The 16,379-nt window shown below is 49.7% G+C and overlaps 1 protein-coding gene and 1 long non-coding RNA gene across 8 annotated transcripts in view; one reads left to right on the forward strand and one right to left on the reverse strand.

The window, feature by feature from the left end:
* Positions 1-2,710, reverse strand: part of GALNT6 (polypeptide N-acetylgalactosaminyltransferase 6) — a 35,701-nt gene extending 32,991 nt beyond the window's left edge. For 2 of the 3 annotated variants that reach the window (XM_089920733.1, XM_022572136.3), the window contains exon 1: positions 1,967-2,181. The gene's annotated coding sequence lies outside the window, so the exon portion shown is untranslated. Of the gene's footprint in view, positions 1-1,966; positions 2,182-2,607 lie in introns of those variants that run through there. The other variant, XM_089920732.1, reaches the window with a different exon arrangement.
* LOC111173991 (uncharacterized) lies at positions 470-16,169 on the forward strand. Of its 5 annotated transcripts, XR_016394933.1 has the most exons (5): positions 3,618-5,594; positions 6,153-6,237; positions 7,529-7,718; positions 8,342-8,499; positions 10,505-16,169. It is a non-coding gene; the product is annotated as an uncharacterized LOC111173991 (long non-coding RNA). The 5 variants fall into 5 exon arrangements; XR_016394930.1 differs by adding an exon at positions 470-3,394 and having other exon boundaries at positions 5,471-7,718; XR_016394932.1 differs by having other exon boundaries at positions 3,611-5,594; positions 6,153-7,718.
* Positions 16,170-16,379: the final 210 nt, after the last annotated feature.

Genomic DNA, 16,379 nt, shown 5'->3' on the forward strand with positions numbered 1-16,379 from the left:
AGGGCTGGAGATGTCAGAACACATCCATGGAGCCAGAGGAGGTTCAGGACAATACCACCGCCATTTTTAATATTACTACTTACCATATCAACAAACAGTTGTCTTTTCCATTTTACACATAAGGAAACTGAAGCACAGGGAGGTTTAGTAACCTGACCAAGGTCACAGAGCTAGGAAGTGGCAGAGGCAGAATTTGCTCCCAAGCACGTGTCTTTCCAAAGCCCACTGTCTTAACCATGACACCAGGTGCTGCGTTGCACTTGGAGCGTTGCCAAAGCATTTTCATATACTCCTTGTCATTTGCTCCCACCCAGGGAGTGTTTATGTGATCTGGCCAAGGCTACACAGCTAAATTGGTGACAGAGCTGAGCCAGCTCTCTGCCTCCATTATACCCACTGCCTCTGCCCTAGGGTGAGCTGCCCCTCTGATTCCTAATTTCTGTTCTAGACAATGGCTACATGGGCTAAGCCCATGGTCACATCTCCTGTTCAGTTTTCTCCCAACTGAATTTGGACTAAGATGTTTTTGATCTCAGAGGGCATTTGACATTCCTCAGGGCTTCCCCTTTGCAGGTGTGAGTTCTTCCATTCTGCTGTGGGTAGGAATCAGCTGTTCTGCTAACTGTGGTTAGTGATTACCAAGGATGAGGCCATCTCAGGCAGCCGAGTATCCTTCATGGTTCCTTTGACAGACCTGCCCTGCTTACTGCCCTGGTGCCCCTGAAAGTAGTTTTCTCTTGTTACCTCTGGGTGCCTAAAGTGAATGTCATTGTTGAGAAACAGGAGCTAGGGAAGTACCTGCAATGATACTGGCTTCTGCTGGATAATTTGAACTAAAGTATATTTCAAACCCCTCACCTTAGCTTGTATTATCACACACATTTGCCTGTCTAATCCTTTTCACCCTTCCTGTGATGGGCAGAGACACAGCTCATCGTAGCAGAGGAGAATGAGGCGGGGGTAGTGCACACACATCTCTGGCAAAATGAGCCCCAGGTTCCTTGGCGTGTCCAGAGTTGTTAACTTCATGCAGTGTCTGTAAACTACATTTGTGAGTCGGCAGTGCACTGAGAGGGCAGCATTAAAATCCTCCCTGTGAATGTTGCAATGGGTGGTTGGCTAATAGCGGGGTCTGTTCTGTGCTTTGCTGGCAAATTGACACCCTCCCTCCACCCCCATACACACAGGAGAGCCCTGTCCTACCCGCTGCCGAGGTCAGGGTCTGGGATGACAGGGTCTGGGATGACTGGCTCTGGGGGCAAGTAACAAACTATTTTTCCTTTCGGTTAGCCTGGGGTTTGGAACAAGTGACAGGGAATCAGGAAGTTGGTGACAGTTACAATCATCAACGCCCATCAGACTCCCTCCCCACAATACCGTGTACACAGCTCCCGCCCCTGAAAGGCCCAAGCCTCCAGAGGAAGAACATCTGAGGCCCTACGCCCACCGGGAGGCTTCTCACCGCTAGCCCCTTCTGCTCAGGAGCAGCGTGGCACCGGCAGGAGGAAACCTCTCTGAAAGATTTTCTGTAGCGGAGAACAGGGGGTGGCCCAACGTGGGGAGATGGGGCACAGAAGGGGTGCGGTGCGGGGGGAGGGGTGGGTGAAGGGCAGAGGCCACAGGGTCCCGAGAGAGTGCGCTGTCTAGTCCCTCTTCATCCTACCCCTCCAGGTCCCAGAGACCTGAGCTTTTCTTCCGTCCTTTCAGGAAGGCGCAAAGGTAGAGGGGGTCCTACCGAGGGAGGAGCTAGAGGCCACCACGACAGATGGACCAGCCCGGTCCTGCCCCTTCATTTTACTGTCACGGGGTGGCGAGGAAGAACAGGAGGAGTAGAAGGTGGGCGGAGGGGAGAGGTGGGGAGCAAGGACTTGGCAGAAGCGAGCTCGACTGGCGGGAAGTCGCGAGAAGCAGGAGAGCTCTGGGTTCCAAGTCCAGGGGAGGGTCGCGGGCTGCTTCTGCCGCTTACCTGTCGCGCCCAGGAAGAGCCACAGCCGCGCGGCCGTGCAGGTCGCGGGTTTCCCGACGGGAAGTCCTGGAGGGCGGGGCCGGGGCGGGCCCTGCACTGCCGCTGGGGCGCGTCCTCCCCGCCTCTCCCGGGCCAGGTGCAGGCGGCCATCCGCCGCGCCCCCGAGCGCTGCAGCGCGCCGCGGAACGCCCGGCTGCCCCGAGGTCGCCCCCGGCCTTATGCACCCAGCCCGCCGCCGCCGCTGCTGGGAGCCCGGGTGCTCCAGCTTCTCCGGATCTCAGCAAACCCCGGGGGGCAGTCTCCGTGGCCAGGTTCTCAGCGCCGGTAAAGATTGGAGGGTCCTAGCCACCCCAAAGACGACAGGCATTAGCCGAGCCGCCGGCGGCGGAAGCTGCTTGTTTATGGAACCGCAGCGTGTGGCGCGCGGGCTCGGGCTGCGCTGCCGGAGCGCTCAGAGCCGGGCAGAGAGGCGCCCCTGGGCTCCGTCCCAGGTTTGCTTCTCATCGCCGGGGTGGTCCTTAGCAAATGACTCCTCCCCTCCATCCAACAGTGAGAGCAGGGAATTTGCTGTGTGCCCCGAACAATGCTAAAGCCTTCATATGCCAGGTCTCAGGTAAATCCCAGCCCTAGCAAATACCTACGATTATTGTCCGGAATATACATGGGAGACGGCTGATAACACAGCTAGCAAGTGCTCCTCAAAAGTGTGGTTCCTTGACCAGCAGCGTCAGCGTCATCGGATAATTTGTGAGAAATGAAGATTCTTGGGCCCCACCCCAGACCTAAATAATCCGAAACTCTGGGAATGGGGCCCAGCAATTTTATCTTTAAAAGCCCTCCGGGTGATTCTGGTGCATACTCAACTTTGAGAACCACTGAACGAGTAGAGACAGAATCCAAATAAGTAAGTTCAGTTCCTAAAGCCACGCTCTGAATCATCCCCCTCAGGCTGCTCGCCACGCGCTGAATCATCCCCCTCGGGCTGCTCACCGGTTCAATCCAGCTCTAAGGTTCTGTGATGTAACCTTTTGGGTCCTTGTCTCAGTAATAGAGAAGGACCACTCCAAATAGCTGATAATTTGGAAATTTTCTGGCGTAGAAAGTTCGACCACCAATTCTGGTTTTCTTCTGTTTGGATATTTAAACGAGTTTGTGTTTATAAGTCTGTAAGACCTGGGAGCAGGGGCGTGGGTGGGTAGATCTGAGCAAGAAGGCAGTTGTGACATGAACTGGGAAGGGCAGGGGAAGCTACTGGGGATTAACAGTTGGATGGAGAGAAGTAACCTTGTTTTCTAATCTGGGACCCCAGGGTAGAATTGAGCTATTCAGAAGGAGGCCAGAGTTATTCCAGTGATGGATTCTGGAGAGAGGAGGCCAATGGAGCATGGAGAAGAAGATCTTGCCTAGCCACACTAGATCAGGAAGCAGGTGAAGGATGGACATTCCCAAAGGGGTAGAAAATGGAGGCATCCACTCAGTCTCAGCCTGGTCACCTATCTCCTCCCCTAACACCAAGCGGCTGAGTAACCCCACCCCCACCCCCCACCCCCCCACCCCCACCCCCACCCCACCCCCACGCCCCCACCCCACCCCCCACCCCACCCCCCACCCCCCACCCCCACCCCTGCCCAACTCCCTTCCTTTCACATTAGAGACTCTGTCTGGGGTTTAAATTCCTAAACAGAGACTTTCTACAGAGTTTGCCTTGATCATCCGTTTTGGTTCCTTTACAGACCTTCAGGGTTCATTCTCGTTCCCACTGCTCCAGCTGCCACCCTTGTCACTTGCCTGATTCCACAGCTATTTTTCTCAGAATAAGGGCATTTCCTGTTGAAGACTGTGGGATGCTGCCCTTCATTTCTCTCTTTCCGGGGGCTCGACACTCCTGTGCGCGTCTGACCCTATAGTCTTTGCACCATCCTTCCTCTTGATCCTGATCTGACCCTTGAGCCTTAGTCCGGACCCAGCCTGACCTGAGGGTGATGGGCTCGTCTGGACTCACAGCCTCAGTTCTTCCCCAGGACAGAGTCATGACTGCTAACCCCATCCCGGAGTCCCTGAGAGGCTGATGCCCAAGGAAGCAGCATTGGTCTGTGTTGTGTGTTCCACATTCTGGAAGCAAATTACTCATTCAGTTTTACTTTACCTGACTCTGATTTTAAACATGACTTTGAGTCCTCAGAACAATGAGCTGCCTGATTTGGAGGTGCATGTAGTCCACAGGATGTGTGACCACACTGACTGAGCTGTTCTTTTTTAAAACAATTAATTAATTAAATTTTGGCTGCGTTGGGTCCTTGTTGTTGCACACAGGCTTTCTCTAGTTGTGGTGAGCAGGGGCCACTCTTGATTGTGGTGCACGGGCTTCTCATTGAGGTGGCTTGTCTTTGTTGTGGAGCATGGGCTCTAGGTGCGCGGGCTTCAGTAGTTGTAACACGTGGGCTCAGTAGTTGTGGCGCACGGCCTTAGTTGTTCCGCAGCCTGTGGGACCTTCCTGGACCAGAGCTCGAACCCGTGTCCCCTGCTTTGGCAGGCAGATTCTTAACCACTGCGCCACCAGGGAAGTCCCATGACTGAGCTGTTCTGTCCTCGCAGGAAGGACTGGAGGCGAGCCACACAGAATGACTGCATGGCAGGCCACTTAAAAAATAGTTTTCTTTCATTGAAAACATTAAAAAGGCACCTGGTTAAAAAAAATTCAAGCACTAGCAAAAGGTATACAGTGAAAGATACATTTCATTTACTTCTCTCTGGAAATCATCTGTGCCTACTCATGACCGAAACTTTCCATCATTCAGCTCTTCTGCAGGGCAGGCTTGGATTCCCCACTCCTCAAGAAGTCCTGTGAATTTCTTTCTTTCTTTCTTTTTTTTTCTTTTCTCAGAATCTTATTCTTATTTCTTGCCATTTTAGTTTCTGGTTTTGGGTGTTCTAAAGTTTCGCTTTTCACAGAAGTGTACTTCGGGGGTTTTCCCCCAGTAAGGCAGGAAGTGTGGTGGGGAGCAGATCGGTGGAAGCAAGCGAGACAAGAACAGCTCTGGGAGGCTATTGACATCAGCCTTGGCCTTTATTGAGTCTCTCCCTTATGCCTGTGGTCCCTGGCGAGGGGATGCCCACCTCCGGGTGGGGCAGAATGAAGGAGACCTGCCCACCAGGAGGAGGTGCTGGCTTCACTTGGGAGGGAAAGTTTGACCGAGAAGCTGCCACGAGCACCCCAGGGAGGTCAGGAGGGAGGGCAGGCCCACCCACCCTGCCCCAGACTGTACCCCTCCCCCACCCTCTGCAGGTGCCTGACCAGCGGAAGGAACCTAACACATCCCTTGAACATCTTTAGTCTCAGTTTCTTATCTGTAAGGACTAATGATGCCTTAGGGGTGGTTGTGCAGGTGGAGCTGAGAACTGATGTGAAAATGGCATAGTTCAGGTCCTCTGTTACATCCGTTTATCTCTATTCTCCCCCTATTTCCCCCTTCCTCTTTCTCATCTCATTCCCGTGCTCTGAAGAGAAACCATCAAAGCGAGAAATGTTTTAGGAGCCCAAGCAGAGCTGTTCCAAGTTCTGCCGTAATCACTCATGCATCACAATTCACTCTGCTCTGTGGGCCTCAACTTCCTCATCCGTAAAAAGGTATAATATTATTTTTACTGTTGAGTTGTTACATTAAATAAGTAAAGCGTTTAACCCAGTGCCTGGTATACAATAAGCACTCAATAAATGTTAGGATGTCAGTTGTTATCACTAGCTGTTGTCCTTCTTCCCTTCCTACCTTCAACAATACCATGTTAGCCCACCATGCTTTAGCTCTGTGCTAGGTATTGAGTAGGACCAGAGACACGAAAGTAAACAATCTACTTCCTTCTCCTCAGGACACCCTTAACCTAGGAAGGGAGGTTGATAAACGTAAAAAGGATTAGGACAGGGCAGAGCCAGGACTCTAAAGCGAGGCAAGTGCTTTGGGTTTAAAATTGAAGGGGGCACCAAAAACTCAGTAATCAAGTAGTATATAATGTAATATTTAAAAACATCAAAATTAGTGCAAAAGATATCTATGATGAACAAAATATGAACAATTTAAAACAGAGTAGTGCTCTGCTGAGCCATATTGGAGCCTGAGGTAAAAGAAAAAATGTGGACCCCATGTCCATGCTTTTTTTCTATTAATTTTGTCTTGGCCTCGCTGCACAGTTTGCGGGATCTTAGTTCCCCAACCAGGGATCGAACCCAGCCCCTCATCAGTGAAAGAACAGAGTGCTAACCACTGGACCACCAGGTAATTCCCCCATTTTTCTTTTATATAACTGAAGCCTCCTTATATCATACAATGAATAATTGTTTACTCTCTTGGGAAACGTGGGATAGGTGCATTATGACTAAGGACACTTCTACTTAAATTACACATGATTTCCTTCTTAAAAGCACTCAAGATACCCAGGATCTGTGTGTACTTTTTAAAAAAGAGAAATTTAATAATTGTGAAGAACATCTACATGCTTGCAAGATTTTGCTATGAGAACTCTTTCTGCTGAAAATGATGATATATTATTTATTTAATTTTTGACAGTATGCGGGCCTCTCACTGTTGTGGCCTCTCCCGCTGCGGAGCACAGGCTCCGGACGCGCAGGCTCAGTGGCCATGGCTCACGGGCCCAGCCGCTCCGCGGCATGTGGGACCTTCCCGGGCCGGGACATGAACCCGTGTCCCCTGCATCGGCAGGCGGACTCTCAACTACTGTGCCACCAGGGAAGCCCGATGATATATTATTGTTTAATAACTTTTTTTAAAAAAGAAAAAGATATGCACATTGAACCTTCTGAAACAAAGGTAATCGTATCTCAACCTGACAAAAATATAAGAATAAACTCTCCACCAGAGCAAACTCAACTGCTAACTGCAAAACCTCTGTTATCTATCCCTAAAAAATAAGAGAGGAGGTTCCTATCTTCTTAGATGTTTGAACAGACAATACATTTCCTTACAGAAGGTTGAAATATGTATGATGGCACTGGAGTGTTGTTTAATATTGTTTCAGATTGACAGTAAAGGAGAGGTGATGGAATAACTCAATGGCAGGTCTAATGTCCTGATTTTTAATGTCCCCTTAGTGTCCTGAAGTTTTTGCCTCACTGCTTCTTAATTCCCATGGAATCTTATTTATTTATTTTCAATAGGTAACGTGCGTATGGCACAATGATCAAAAGTTCATAAGTATAGTGAACTACGCCTATCCCAGGTCACCTAGTTTTCCTCCCCAGAAGCAGCCACTGTTAGCAATTTCTTTTGATTCTTTCTAGAAACATAGCCCAGAGAAGGAGTCACCCTGATTTTAGCAAGTACCTTAAATAGTAGCTTTTTTCTTTTCTTTTCTTTTTTTTTTGCCACACCATGTGGCATGTGGAACTTCCCTGACCAGGGATGGAACCCGTGCCCCCTGCAGTGGAAGCCTGGAGTCTTAACCACTGGACCACCAGGGAAGTCCAACTTTTTTCATTATATTGTCTGAAGTGGTTAAAGTTATTTTAAAAGCAACTAACTTACTGAGCTCTCTTTGTGCCTCTGATAGATTTCCAGTGGACTCCCTTGGGTTTTCTAGGCAGACAGACCTATGAACAGCATAGGATTTTGGCAAAGTGAAAACGGTTTTGGAGTGAGACCTGGGTTGAATCTCTGTCTGATTTTAAATCCAGCCTTTAAAAAATGTTGGCACTCTCAAAAACAACAAAAAATAAGTTGGCACCCTCCAAAGGCAGCATGTAAGTACAGAGTGGTCCTTCCCCACAGGTGTGGTGGGTAGAGTGGGCAGAGGCCACACAGAACCAAGTACTGCTCCTCTGCCCTCTCCTGGGTTTGTTTGACCTGGATCTGCATAGATCCAGAGGGCTTTGATCTTGGGGATTTCTAAACAGCCAGTGACCAGGAGGAGAGACTGAAGGGGAAGCCCTAAGCTACCTTTTCTTCCTCCACGAATGGAATGTGAGTTATGTTTGCTGAGAGCAGATTAAGATAGATTTTATTGTTTGAAATCATGGATTTATGGCCCTTTAAAGAGCTGCTAATTATCAGCAAGACCTACAACCTCAGCCCACCCCCCATGTAGTAGTGGGAAAAAACAGTCCAGCACCTGGGAATGGGTACAGGTCTTCTCACAGATGGGACCCACTGCCAGACAGGGCGTTGGTGGTATTGGGTGAGGAGTGGTACTAAGAAACACCTATAGTTGATGAGGAAAAAACCCACATTCTTACTTACTCATGGAAGTTTATCAATTTGAAGGGATGCCCCAGGACATCTCTGATCCCTTTATCCACCCCATGGAAAAGATGACTGGGGATGTGGATTATCTAGTCTATTTATATCACATAATTTTTTTCAACAGGACCTCAGAGGAGCATGAATGAACTCCTTTATATCTTACACTACCAGGAAAAGACAGACCTGAGGTGGTGCCTTGATATAAGTACAGTCCTCCAGGCTGCAGTAAGATGGGACAGCATTATATTGTCATAACGAGGGATGAGCTTAAACTTTGAAAAGGTAATTGGCTCCACTTACTAATTATCAAGACTTAAGATATCATGGGGTTCAGCAGTTACACGAGGTTTACGGAAAACTATACCGGGCTTGCCAAACTACCAAGTGGCTTACCAGGTACAAAACAAGGATGCCTCGCGAATAGAAGGAGAAGCCCCACTGTGGGGAGCTGGAGACAGACTTAGGACCCTGATGGGCTCTGTAATGTGTTATCCTGTCCTGGCCTTCAGTACCCTGAGGAGCCCACAGGTGCTGAATTTTTTTTAAAATTAATTAATTTTATTTATTTATTTTTGGCTGCACTGGATCTTTGTTGCGGTGCGTGGGCTTCTCGTTGCCGGGGCTTGTCTCGTTGCGGAGCACGGGCTCTAGGCGCGCGGGCTTCAGTAGTTGTGGCTCGCGGGCTCTAAAGCGCAGGCTCAGTAGTTGTGGCGCACGGGCTTAGTTGCTCCGCGGCATGTGGGATCTTCCAGGACCAGGGCTTGAACCCGTGTCCCCTGCGTTGACAGGCGGATTCTTAACTACTGTGCCACCAGGGAAGCCCCAGGTGCTGAATTTGAAGGCAGTAGTGGTCAGGGTATTTGACCTCCTGGCATTTTTGGTCCCTTGGCCATTAGCTCAATATGGTGATCTCCTTGCCAGTGATGGGCAAAGAAGTGTGTCTACTGGGGGCCTGCGGGAAAGCTTTCCATTCCTTTGAATGAAACAGATACAAGAATAAGACAGCCTCTTAAAAGCCTATCTGAGAACAAAGCCCACACAGTGACAAGGTGGAGCAAAGGGATGACAGAACCTGGGCCACCACTGACACTGTTTTTTTTTTTTTTTTTTTTTTAATGTTTATTTATTTGGCTGCGCTGGGTCTTAGTTGCGGCACGTGGGATGTTTGTTGCCACGTGTGAGATCTTCATTGCCACATGCAGGATCTTCATTGCTACATGTAGGATCTTTAGTTGCGATATGCGGATCTTTAGTTGTGGCATGCGAACTCTTAGTTGCGGTATGTGGGATCTAGTTCCCTGACTAGGGATCGAACCTGGCCTTCTGCATTGGAGCGCAGTCTTAGCCACTGGACCACCAGGGAAGTCCCCACCACTGACACCACTGAGCTGGAGCTTATACTGCTCATGGGATCCATCCTATCCTGGTATCTGTTATGTGAGATATCTCAGTGGGCTGTTCTGGAGCCAAGGGAAGGATAGGGGGCACCAGTCCAAAGGGACCCAGACCTCCTCTAAGGACATTCAGATTTTGCTTTGAGTGCACAAAACCTAGAATTTTCTATAGAACCTGGAGCACAACAGTGGAAACAATCCTACCTGGGGAGTCAGAGAACCTCAGAGCTGATATGACCCTCATCTTTTAACTCCCATGGCGAGGAAGCCATGTCTGAATGGGAGCCTTAGCCTGCTGCCCACGTGAGCAGCTCCTCTGAGACCTCTCAAAGGAGGGAAACACCGGAGCTGGGACTCATGCACCTCTTGCCTTTGGGACCAGAGAGTAGGATCCCAGGGAACGTTCTGGAGGTGCCAGGTCACCTCGCCCATTCTTCACAGGGTTACCCCACAGTCAGATGCTATGGGGGAGGCACATCTCAGTATATGGGGTGGGAAGCCCTGATAGAACTCCCCCCAAGCAAAGGAAAGACTTGGAGAGTGACGGCATGGGGTCCCTCAGTTAGCTGGCAGTTCTGTAATCGTGGGCAAATTGTTCAACCTCAGTTTTCTCTTTTTAAAAAGAAGATATTGAGGTGGGTCTGTTGTGGAATTTGATGAGATAATGTATGTAAATCACTTGTAATGTGCTCAGAATATAATAAATGGCTTTCCTGGTATGTGCCCATAACTCCTCCAGAAAGCCTCACTTGCTTGTTTTCAGCGTTTGGGCAGGAGCCACACAGCTTTTTGATGAGCTGGCTGACTGTGGAGTTTGGTCTGGGTTTGAGGCTGGGCAAGAATGACCACTTGGATCCAGTTCAGAGTTCTTTTGTTTTGGTTTATTCCCCAAGGAGCTGAAAGCAGTCCAAGGGATAGAAATGAGACCAGGGTACATCCAGGGGGCTCCCCATGGTCTCTTGTGTCAGTTCCCAGAGAAGCATCCCTCAGAGTTTGGTGACGTTGGCAGCCAGCGGGCAGGAAGACGTCTGCCAGAATGGAGGAGTGCAGAACTGCAGGTTGGCTGCCTTTGGACCCCAGGCACGGCACACCCAGAAACAACAAAAATACCTCGTAAGGCAATCATTCTGTTACTCAAGCCAGGTGACCTAGGTCTAACTGCAAGCCTTGAAATTCTTCCTGGATCAGCCTTGGGGCAGTCTGTCTCCCCTTATCTGTCCCTGTGCTGCAGGTAGGCAGCTGTTAGTCCGTAAAGAGCCTTATGAGTTGTGAGCAGGCGCCCCTTCCTCTGGGCAGGCGCAGACCTGTGTCAGGGCATGGCTTGGCAAGCAAAGCGTGAGCTAGGTGCAAGCTGTACAGCCACCCGGAGCGGTCTCGGAGTTCCCATCTCTGTCCACAGCCTGCCTCAGTGATCTCTGCCTCAGAGGCAAGGGAAGGGGCTTCACTCAGGGTGAAACCAGACTCGGGGGCAAACTCTAGGAATCTGCCTGCTTCGCCACTGTTGCTGTTTGCTGTAAGAGTAGACGCAGATCTGATGTCAGGAGCTGCGTGGGGGAGACTGATGACTACTTAGGACCTGAACTGCCTACTGAGCATGAACTTGTCAGTCTGTGAGGCTGACTCCTGACCAAATGCAGGAGAGCCTGGGGAGCTTGACTATGTATGGGGACAGACGGAGCCTGGGACAGGACCGGTCAAGTGCAAAGGACCTTCTTTCTTCTTTGTCTAGCATGTTTTCAGGGAACCACCTTTGATTCTTAGTCCATGGAGTTCAGATGAGGCCCACCTCACTCCCCAGTACCAAGGGTGGACCTACAGACGGAGGAGGCCCTGCCTTGACCAAAGGAGCCTGCATCCTCGCCCAGCTCAGCGGACAGCAGCGTCTACCTGCGGACACCACTGCACGTGACGATTGCCTATAATCATCCAGATGTGGTGTCTGTCATCCTGGAGCAAAAAGCTAATGCTCTTCATACCACCAACAACCTGCAAATTATTCCAGACTTCAGCCTCAAGGATTCCCGAGACCAAACCGTGCTGGGCCTGGCATTATGGACTGGCACGCACACAAACGCAGCCCAGCTGCTGGGCTCCGGGGCTTGCATCCACGACACCATGTCAGACGGGCAGACCTTGCTGCACATGGCCATGCAGCGGCAGGACGGCAAGAGCGTGCTCTTTCTCCTGGAGCACCAGGCGGACATAAACGTCAGGACTCAGGATGGGGCGACGGCTCTTCAGCTGGACGTCAGAAATCAGCTTCCCCTTGTCGTGGATGCCATACGCACGCGAGGAGCTGACACATCTGTGCCAGATGAGAAGCGGAACCCCCCACTGTGGCTCGCACTGGTACATAATCTGGAGGACATCGCATCCACTCTGGTCAGACGTGGTTGTGATGCCACGTGCTGGGGCCCAGGACCTAGTGGGTGCCTTCGGATACTGCTGCACAGAGCCGTTGATGAAAACAAACGAGTCCATCGTCTGCTTTCTTATTCGCAGCGGCTGCGATGTGAATAGTCCCAGACAGCGTGGTGCTGATGGAGAAGGAGAGGAAGAGGCCAGAGATGGGCGGACCCCCTTGCATTTGGCAGCCTCCTGGGGGCTGGAAGAGACGATACAGTGTCTTCTGGGGTTTGGTGCCACTGTAAATGCACAGGATGCAGAAGGAAGAGCGCCTGTCCACGTGGCCATCAGCAAGAAACATGGCGTCGTCATTCAGCTGCTGATTTCCCACCCTGACATCCACCTGCATGTCCGACACAGGCAGGGCCTGACCCCCTTTGCCTGTGCCACGACCTACAAGAACAACAAGGCGGCCAAGGCCATCCTGAAACGAGAGTCTGGGGCTGCTGAGCAGGTGGATGGCAAGGGCCGGAATTTTCTTCACGTGGCAGTTCAGAAAGTGTGCTGTTCCCGATCAGTGTCTAGGCTAACGTGAATTCCAGAGTCCAGGATGCTGCCAAGTTGACCCCTTTGCACCTTGCTGTCCAAACAGGCTCAGAAATTAATATAAATATGTATATTTATGTATATGTATATCATATGTATGTGCAAAGATCCTCTGGCCACCGTGATTAGTTTAGGGTTTAGCACATTACCCAAGCCAGGCTACTCAGAGCCTTTCCTGAGATATTTCCTGGAACTAGCAAAAAAGATGACCCCCTCCCCCCCAGTCCCACACCTCTGATCCCCTACCCCACGTGACCACTGATGGAATCATTAGCTGGGAAGGTGACGTAAGTTCAGAGCAGCTAATGGCCATCTTTGCTATTACGTGAGGAAGGAGAGTCAGCCTGAGCATGAAGACAACACTGAGAAAGCAAAGAATAAAGGTAAAGCACAATAGGACCCTAACGTTATATTTTGTACTCCTGGATCCTGCTATACCTGAAGTCGTTTATTCCTAGATTTCTCCCTTCTTCCGCTTTCTCTTTTTCTCCTTTTCTTTTCCATTTTTTCCTTTCCTTTACTGTCTCTCCCTCCCTCCCGCCCTCTGTTCCTGTTCCCCCTCTCTTCCTTCCTTTCTTCTTTCTCGTTTTGGTTGAAATTTGTTTGAGTGTGTTTTTGTTACTTGCAACCCAAAGAATCTGACCAATAAACAATGTGATGCACTGAATTAACTTACTGCTCTGGGAGAGAGGTAAAAGGGCTATCTATGTTCATTTAAAACCAGGCCTGGCAGAGAGAAAGCAGAGAGAAACTCCTAATAAAAACTTAGGAAAGGACACTTCTGACTCTCCAAGGAGCAGAGAAAGTTGAGTGGTAACTCATAGTGCGTCAGGGTATGGGGAACACTTACAGATTGGGAGGGATGGACCACCATCCTTTTAGGCTTTAATCTGTGAGATATACTCGAACCAGACAATTTCCCAGGTAGGACTTGGGAGATAGCTGGGAGACCAGGGAACTGGAGGGCTTCTGCTTGGGAGACGTCCCCAAGTCTAGAGAGGCAAGAGGCTGTTGCAGGGTCTGGCCTATCCCTAAGCCCCTCAGGACATGGTGTGCCTCAGACCCTGTTAGTGCTGGGTGAGCAGAGAGTTCACCATTTCTCCACTTCACTACTACATTAGGTTCAGGCCTGTTGATGTTCTGTGGCCAACCACGTCCCGCATGTTTGCTTTGGAGAGATTGTACCGAGTTCCCTAGTGAGGTCTTCCCTGTTGCATATAAAGAGTGCCTCTGTAACCTTCCTTTGTGCAAATCTTTGGCCATTTTCCTAGGGTTACCTGCTAGAAGTGGAACTTGCTGGGTCAAAGGCTATGAACATTATTAAGGTTTTTGATTCTTATTCCAGGAGGCACTATTATCCATTACGAGAAAAGAGATGTAAAAAGTCCCCACCCTTGTCGGCTAGGAGAGGGCTGATGGCTAAATAACTAGAGTAAGAGGTGACCTGTTTTTCAGAAAAACAGAGCCATATCACAATGTCTATAATAAATGGAATTAAGACCATAAAGTGTGGTGTGGGTGCAGCAGATCACATAGCATTAAACAAATTAGACTGCCTGGTTCCCTGAAGATACATGGGTCAGAAAGCACCAGAAAGACCTAATGGGGTTATCAGGGTGCTTCCTTGAATGTAGGAAGTGTCGGGACAGTAACAGCTGAAGTTGCATTTACTGAAGGCGACTTTTGTCTAAACAGGGTAAGGACTAGAGGAGGGCAAAGAACTAGCATTTCTCAGGGAGCTCTTTGTTGCATAAGAGAGATCACCAGCTACAAATCAAATTATCCCAGGAGGGAAAGTCTGTCCTGGCGTAAGCAAGAATGTCCTGACATTTTATCCACAGTTGGAATGGTTAATGCACGTGGAAGCTCCGTGGAAGCCGTAAAGCATCGCTGGCGTGGGGTGCAGTGGTAGGCACTAGGGGATCAGAGATGAAAACTCAGTCCCTATCTGTGAGGAGATATCAGTCTACTGCACAAACCTTCTAGAATGAGGTAAGACCCGTACTGTAATAGAGGGACGTATGCGGGAGGTTCAGGATGGCACAAAGGAGGGAATGATTAACTTCCCTGCTGGAGGAAGAGGTGAGGTGACCTGGTTTGTGAAGAATGAGTAGAAGTTTGCCAGGTGGGCAAGTGGGGGAGACACAAATAGAGGGAGGGGCATACATGTGACCTGGGTGGCCCCCAGAATTTGGAGTGCAAATAACATGCCCCAGCTTGTCCCCAGGATTTAGTGCTCTAGGTCCCTTGGCCTGCCAGAGCAGATCCAGAAGCTTAGCCTGGGGCCCTCTGAGGCTCCATTCTCTCCCCAGTATCCCTGTGGTCACTAGTGTTGAGTAGTTGCAGAGCTAGAGGGGTGCGGGGTAGGCAGGCTTGTTGCAGAAGGGGGCCAAAGTTAATGAGGAGGAGCCAGCCCCAGCCAGCTGGTCCTCAGGGCAAAGTTGGAGGCATGTGAAAGGACGAGGGTGCTGCAGTGATGTCTTGCCCTGAGTGGTCATTGCACTCCTGGCTGGACCGGTCAGAATTCCCTGTTTAAAACTCTTTTGGCTTTTCCACTAGGCCACTTCCAGCGGGTAAGCAGCCTCCTGCCCTAGGGGTGTGGAGTGCACAGATTCTAATTGTAGACGTCTGTATCTGTTTCTTATGACTGCTATGACAAAGTGCCACAAACTGGGTGGCTTAAAACAGAAATTTATCGTCGTACAATTCTGGAGAAATCTGCAGGGTCATGCTCCCTCTAAAACCTGTAGGGGGACACTTCCTTGACTCTTCCTAGCTTCTGGTGGTTTGCCATCCATCTTTGTCATTCCCTGGACTGGAGACACATCGCTCCAATCCTCCATCTTCACGTGGTGTTCTCCCTGTGTCTCTCCGTGTCTTCACATGGCTGTCACTTTATAAGGACACCAGTCATATTGGATTAGGGACCTCCGCTACTCCAGTGTAACCTCATCTTAATTAATTCAACCTGCAGTGATCACCTATTTCCAAATAAAGTCACATTCTGAGGTCCTGGGGGTTAGGACTTCAACATATCTTTTTGTTGCTGTTGGTTGGGTGGAGGCATAATTTAACCCATAGCAGCGTCTCTCAGACACACGGCAGAGCTTGCAGGTGGTAAGGAAAGTCTGGCAGCTCCCAGGGCTCTGAAGTGCAGCTCAGGGGTGACAGCCCGGGAACACAGTGTTTACGTTTTTTTTGCTTGCAGACCCAAGGCTGCCTGCAGTTGTGGCTACAGGAAGGTGTGGGCTCCAGGGAGCTGGGGCTCTGCCACACCGCAATGATGCTGGGTCTGGAGGAGGTTGTAGAGTTGAGTCCCTGTCAAGGGAGCCATTTGGGGGCTTTTTCACAGCCATTCTTCAGGGAAAGAGGCCCCCAGTGTAATACTCAACTCCAGAGTGTTTTCCTTCCCGAACAGGTAAGGAGTGAAAAGGGATCTAACTAGAGACCCAGGTTTGTTTGTTTTTTTCCCAGAGTTTTCCTAGATATTTTTGTTTGCCCATTAAAAAACTAAACCTTGTTGGTAATTTTATTGTGATGTCCTGTAATTTATAGATGAATAAGAAGAGGATTAACAGCTTTAATAAAATCGAGTTTTTCCTACCAGATGCAGCGTGTGCCTTTCAATTTACTCAAGACTTCTTTTGTGCCACTCAGCAATAGTTTTCATATTCTTGCATGTTACTTTTCTGCTTGATCTCTTCATCTCTTCGCTATGACTGTAATGGGAATCTTTTCTCTCATGCTATTACCTCATCAGTTGTGCTCTGTGTTATAGGGAAGCTATTGAGTTTTGCATAATAATCTTGCACACAG

The sequence above is a fragment of the Delphinapterus leucas genome, chromosome 11 (assembly GCF_059928025.1).
Source record: "Delphinapterus leucas isolate spDelLeu-1000000601 "Yukka" chromosome 11, BTC_Dleu_Yukka2, whole genome shotgun sequence".
In the NCBI taxonomy this organism is placed as follows: domain Eukaryota; kingdom Metazoa; phylum Chordata; class Mammalia; order Artiodactyla; family Monodontidae; genus Delphinapterus; species Delphinapterus leucas.